The sequence below is a fragment of the Amphiprion ocellaris genome, chromosome 17, assembly GCF_022539595.1.
Source record: "Amphiprion ocellaris isolate individual 3 ecotype Okinawa chromosome 17, ASM2253959v1, whole genome shotgun sequence".
NCBI classification, from domain to species: Eukaryota; Metazoa; Chordata; class Actinopteri; family Pomacentridae; genus Amphiprion; species Amphiprion ocellaris.
Genome location: NC_072782.1, coordinates 28,749,434 through 28,756,826, shown reverse-complemented (window position 1 = coordinate 28,756,826; position 7,393 = coordinate 28,749,434).

Below are 7,393 nucleotides of genomic sequence, written 5' to 3'. Positions count from 1 at the left end.
ACCTTTATTGATGCCTTCAGATGATTATTTCCCACATAAAGTAGCCACAGCAGGGTTTCTTCCTTTAGTTTAAAGTGATTCAGCGTGACTGGTGTTTAAAGATGTGTCCTGGTATCTCCAGTGTTGTAATCGGACCTGTTTGGTGACTCAGGCTGCCTCCGATCTGTGATAAATCCTTCCAGTGTGCTGAAGGAGGGAAAAGGGCTGCAGTGCTGCTCCTGCTGACACATTGTAAATCAACCTCTGGGGTCACTCGACCTCCTCTGTTTGTCTGCATGCGACAGGCAGATTGACAAAGAACATCCGTCACTGGACCTTGACACCTCCGCTGATTCTATGTGAACCGATCCCACCTGAATCCACCAGATCTCTGCGTGATAAAACATAAAAGGGACTACTTTTTCCATCCAATTTTAAAATTTCACCCAGTTTAACTCATGTTTTAGCCACAGATTATGGTGAAATATACTGACCATCTGCTACCAAACTTGTTAAAATCACTATATAGATGAATTTTCTGTTTTAGAGTTAGGTGAACAGCCTTCTTAAATCTCAAAAATACCCCACAAACGTTGTCCTTTATTATGGTGCCAACATTAGTAATTGGGTTTTATGCTATTTTAAAGAATGTACAGTATCTCTCTCTCTCAGAATAACTATTTTTGTCTTAAAGATAAAAAAATAATTATCATTGCTTTTCACTTTTATTACAACTGTAGAAGGGGTTGATTTTTACATAACTTGCCTGTTTAAATTGTATTCAGGCTTAAAGTTCTGCATACTGAAGGGCATTGCTGCTTTGTATGACAGGTAGGTGATGTAATGGGACAGTCCATGGTCCACCCCTTTGTTTGTTGTTGTTGTGGTTTTGTTTTTTGATGAGCTGGGAGTTATTAGGAGTCAGGCACTGCCAAGATGGTGACAGAAGGAGCCACTAAGTTTAAAAATTGCTGTTCAGGAAACCTTTGGGTGAAGTCCAGCAAGGCTTTTCCATCAGTGCTCAAATACACAAATGTCATCCTCAAGGTGGCACTAGAGGAAATATCAGAGTCACTGATATTCATCCACTGGGGACCATGAATGTCCTTAAAACTTAAATGGTAACCAAAACTTACTATACTAAAGTTATTTCCAAAATCTTTAATAATCTTTGAACCACCTGAAAATAAAATATTCTCTCTCGAAATGGATTCTTTTTTTCTTCCCCAGAGAGAAATAGTAGCCAGAGGTAACATGAACCAAAATAGATGTTTTACCAAGTATCAGTTATATTTGTCAATTTTTATGTAGAATATTTCAGATTATTTATTGTAATACCCAAAATGTATTACATTTTTTTCTAATGTCAAACAAAATGAGCAAGAGAATGTGTCATTTCTGGCTAAATCCACGAGGAAATAAAGTTATAAATTGGTAAATGGATTACAATCTTTTTCAGAATGCAGTGGATGGAATTCATTTGTTCACTCAGATGGTTATATGAATTTGTAATAATGTGGAAATACTTTCCAAACAGTAGTTTTCTTCTGATTATCGAGCCTGTAACTGAAAACAAATGATAACAAGTGACTCTGACTCTAAATATATATGGATAAAACAGTGTAAACACATTTGAAAAGTCAAAACTCAGACATATATATCCTCATATCTACATAAACACATAACATGTGGCCTAAAAACACGATTATATACCAAAACTGGACGAGAAAGGGAATTCCTTCCACTTTAATCATCTATATTTCAATATTAAACCTGCTTGTAGGAATATTTCCTCTAAGTAAATATCATAAATCAACATATGCTACAAATATTTCCAGTGTAAGCAGCTTTCAGACATATCTGAGAGTGAAAACCTGTTAATTTTGGTTGTTTCTAACAGTGGTCTTGCTGTATACACTGCTGAGTGAGCACTTTGGTAAATTAAAATGGACTCATTTCTTTCTTCAGCTTTCACCCCATGAAGGTGAGCTCCTCCTCTGAACGAGTATTTCGAGGACTCTCATCTCAGTCAAGACATCTTGAATAATTACACTATTTATCAAGGTGCTCGTTTCTGCAAAATGACAGACTTTGCTTGATTTGAAGCCTCGTTCTTTGGTGAAATGGTCCACCACTGAGGCTTTATTTTAGTTGACGTGAGGAAATTATGTTTGTGATTGTTACAAATGGCTCTCTGCTCAACAGCGTCAATGAATGAATGCAATTACTGCAGTTTTTCATCAGCTGTTTGTTTCCAGACAACATCTGCTCATTGTTTCCACAAGAATCAGCGATAAACAGATTTTCCTCAAAGCGTGATTATATGAGGTCAGTTTTTTCTTTTCTTTTCTGGTGGCTTTTACGAGTGTTTTCTGGTAGTTTGGTCCATCTTGGCAGGAACAAACAGGAACCTCGGGGGACTCGACAGGCACAGTTATTGATTATATTAGTCAATAAAGGCTAGTTTCCTTTCCTGACTATTATACTAATGCACTTAGGCCGAATGTCCCGGCTAGCCTTGCAGGCCAGGTTATAAAGTGCACCAGAGCTCCTAAATTATTCACAAGGCCCCTCCACCAGCCCCATGCCTCCATTAGAGGCAGCAGGGGGAGATGGGGGAGATGGGGGAGATGACGATGATGTCACCCGGCCCCATGGAGCCAGACGAGGGCATCGGGGACCGGATGATGGAGTCGGATGTGGACGGCGACGAGCGTTCGGCCTCTACAGGTCACTTCAGCAGCAGGACCTGGTGGTAGGGGGGCAGGTCAAGCTTATGTAACCACAGTTTATGATGACTGATGACTGCTGGGAGAGAATGGAGATGAAAAATTAAGAAAGAGGCGCTTCAGGTCAATAGTGTATGCTAAAGATATACATGTGGAAGGTAAAGGAAGAACCAACGTGTTTTAGCAGCGCTGTTGCCAAAAAATTATGTTCTTGTACAAATAACTACATTCTTACTGACATTTTGACATATCTTTGCCATTTATTGAATTATTTTACCATTTACTGCCAACCAATTATATGTTAGTTGGTAGTCATGACCCTGGTAACCTGGAAAATCAAGACGTTGCTTCAAACTAGTGGTAAAAGGTTCATATTTTAATCCAAACCGTGTCGTTTCCCTAAAGCTAAGCCAACCCAGCCTTCACAGAGTTATGTTTCTATACAACTAACCTGCAGTCTTAATGACATTTTGACATATCTTTGCCATTTATTGAATTATTGTACTGTCGCTCCTTTCAGCCAACCAATTATCTATTAGATGAGGTGGGACTTGTCACCATGGTAACCCAGTAAAACTGAGGATAAACTTCAAACTAGTTGCAAAAGGTTCATATTTTGACCCAAATTGTGTTTTTTTTCTGACCTTATCCAAGTAATTTTTGTCCCTAAACTTAAACAACTTTTTAACATGCATTTATTGTGAAAGTGTCGACCAAAGCGTGATCTTTTTCAAAATATTAGTCCAATACAAGTATTTGGTATAATAATAATGGTTAAAACACAAGAATTCCAGTCTCCACAAGTTGATGTTCCTATACATTAATCTGTATTCTCAATTACATTTTGAGAAAAACGTGTTTTCTGCCATTTTCTGCTTTTTTGTCACAAATATGTTGTGATATAGTGCATGAGGTGGGACTTGTCACCCTGGTAACCCCAAAAATGGTGGAGATTCTTCAAACTAGTTGCAAAAAGTAAAAGTTTGAATGAAATTAAATGCTTTCTTTGGGTAACTTTACTAGATATTACCTGTAATTTACCAAAAAATCTGTAAAATCATGATTTTTTTTGCTAGTTCAGAGTAAACAATAGGTGTTTTTCATCAAAGAACAAGTTACCATTTGCCAAAATACAAATACATTTCACTGGTTATGAGCATGTAAATTTAACAAAAGAAGGTGAAATCTGTAAAATAAGAGAAAATTACATTTAAAGATTGTTAAGGAACATTTTTTACTTAATGTAAGTAATAAAGCAACTATGGATCTGCTTCATTTGTCTTCATCTCTTGAAAAGAAAGCTAAATTCTATTTTCCAAGATGAGACAACAGAAGTCTCCCATCTATAGAAAACTTCAAAGATTTTGTGACCGATTTTGACAGGATTAGCTGCAGTTTGACTCTGCGAGACTGACACATGCTTGTTCTGCATATATACTCCACATCTGTTCACATCTGCAAATCAAACAATGTAACTAAAAAAACATAAATCATAGATTAAAAAAAAAAAAGAAACTTCACATCCATTTACTGAAAACACCGAAAAGTGCATGTTTTGATGGATGGATTGCTGAAATTACACATTTTCCGTTTCATACCAGGTAGTTTTCTTCAGCCTGATGTTGACAAAGTGCCTTTCAAATCTGAAGGAATTCAGACTCTGACAGCCGTCCTCATGTCAACACGACTGTAAAAGATGTGAGAGATGGTGAAGTGGAGTAAAGCCTGACTGAAATCACTTCACTGGGTCTTCTGTTTTATCACAGTCATTAGCTGCTCTTATCGTCCTCTTCTCCTGACTTGTATTTATGTGGTGTCGCTTCATAACAACCACTTGTCTTCAAATGTTCTCTCACTACTTGTTATTATATCCTGAAGTCTTGGAACCGCTGTGAGAGGATCAGAATTTTAGAGCGTAAGAAATAAGCCTGGTGTGTTTTTGGTATTTTCTGCCCTCCTGCTGCTGCCGCTTCTGTCTCATTTCTGGGAAGTTTGCAGCGAAAACACTGAAAGACAGCAAAAAATCAACACAGTCAGCAGCGAAGTCAAGACAGACGAAAGCAAACCAGATGCCAAGAGTCATCTTTCTTTCTCTAAGTCGGACTGTCACTCCGACTCTCAGCCTCTGGGCTTTAAGAGGCCTGGAAATGTCTTCAGATCGCCAGCATAAGCTAATATCTGCTCTGTCACTGCCTGGATGTCTGCAGGACAGGGATGGATGGATCTCTGATGATAGGACGGTCTTCTCAGAGGGTTAGGCCAATGCAATCTCACACCAAAATGTGCAAAAGCTACATTAAAGGGTTTAAATATGAGATCTGTATGTTTTTTGGTCTGTTCTTTTCCGTTGATCTGCATCCACATCATGCAACTTAGTTTCTTCCATATTAGGAGTCCTGTGATTATTTTTTTTGTTGATGTTATTACAACACTCTATTGCATTTTTCTGTCTTTTTCAGCCATTATTGGCTTTGGTTCACTCTACAAAGCTACTTGGTTAACCCTTGTGTTGTCCTGCGGGTCAAATTGACCCATTTTAATGTTTGAAAATGTGGGGAAAAAAATCTATATTTTCACAGTGAAAACTTCCACATTTACAAAATTTTTGGAAAATTTTTGAAATTTTTTTGGTGGAGAAAAAAAATGTCAAAAAAAATGTTTCTTTAAGAACATTTGGAAAAAAAATCAACCAAAATCCAGTGAAATTCGTTGGATTTTGGTTGATTTTTTTCTGAATGTTCTTAAAGAAAATATTAGAACTTTTACTGATATATGTGTAATCCCTTTAGATATTTTTAGATTTTTTGGGGGGGAAGATTTTTCATCATTTTTTGAAAATATTTACAATTTTTATTTTATTTTTTTATATTTAAAATTTTTATTTCTTGCCAAATTTGGGGATTTTTTTAAAAAAATTGTAAGGGAAACTTTAAAGGAATTGTTGGAATTTTCTTCCTGAAGATTTTGCAAATTTTTTAATAATTTGGGGAATTTTTTTGCTGAATTTTTTTATTTTTTTCAGATGAAGGAACAATATTTTTTAGTGCCCGTAAATGAGGACAACAGGAAGGTTAAGTTTAGACATCAAAGTTCTTGGTTAGGTTTTGGAAAAGATCATGGTTTGGATTAAAGTCCATCCAAAGAAACACCAAGACATACTAACCTGGACTAAAGTGGTGAACAGCCTTGTGCTACCAGTAATGTCATAAAGTCAAACAAGCAGCTGTTTTATGTTTTTTAGTCTCATCTTGAATCTTAAACTTCTAATAAATCTCATCAATCTATGCGGATGATGCTGGAGATTCAACCACGATGATGAAACTCATGTAACAGAAGGACTCATTTTGGGGTTAATGGTGATTTTTAGGGTCCGAGCACCGGCGGTGCGAAGACCCTATTGGAATGCAAGGAATTATTAGGGTCCGAGCACCACGAAGTGGTGCGAGGAACCTATTGAATACCTAGGAATTATTATTATTATTATTATTATTATTATTATTATTATTATTATTATTATTATTATTATTATTATTATTATTATACTTTTTTCTACGGACGGGGAAAACGCATTTTTGACGCTCTAAACATACACGAAAACGCATGAAAATCGCCACACACATCAGGACTGGCGAAAAATTTGATATTTTAGGGGAATGGCACGCGTGCGTGCCAAAATGGCTCAATAGCGCCCCCTAGAAAATTACGAAAATTCAGCCCCCGGACAGCGTTCGACCTAGACTTCTGAAATTCGGCACACATATGTAACTCATCAAGACGCACAAAAAGCCTCTTGCATCATTACCCATAATGCAACAGGAAGTCGGCCATTTTGAATTATGAGTCATGTTTTGGACAATTTTGTGTCATTTTTGGACATTTTTTAAAATCTATAAACTCAAACAGCGTAACTCCAAGAGAGCTGAAATTTGGCCAGGATGTACTCCAATCACGGGTGATCAAAAGTTATCAAAACGCTCCGCAAAAGTCTGAAGGCGTGGAAATGGCGAGCCACGGAATGCGGCCATTTTGAAATATGATTCATATTTTGGACATTTTGTCATTTTTGGACATTTTAAAAAGCTATTAACTCAAACACCGTAACCACGAGAGAGCTCAAATTTGGTCAGGATGGACACCAGTCATGGTTGATCAAAGGTTATCAAAATACTCTGCAACAGTCTGACGGTGTGGCCATGGTGACCAGCAGAATGCGGCCATTTTGAATGTCTCGCCATGAAACAGGAAGTCCTGTCTAACTAGCCTGGACATGCATCAATCTGCCTCAAACTTTACATGTGTGATCAGAGTCCAGCCCTAATCACATCCATAGGTCGATATAGACTCACTGTCATAGCACCACCTGGCGGCCATTTTGAATTTCTCGCCATGAAACAGGAAGTCATGTGTAACTAGCCTGTACATGCTCCAATTTGTCTGAAATTTTACATGTATGATCAGAGTCCGGCCCTAATCACATCTTTGTGGCACTTGGTGGCCATTTTGGATTCCTCGCCATTAAACAGGAAGTGCTGTCTTACTAGCCTGTACATGCTCCAATTTGTCTGAAATTTTACATGTATGATCAGAGTCCAGCCCTAATCACATCTTTGTGCCACTTGGCGGCCATTTTGGATTTCTCGCCATGAAACAGGAAGTGCTGTGTAACCAGCCTGTACATGCTCCAA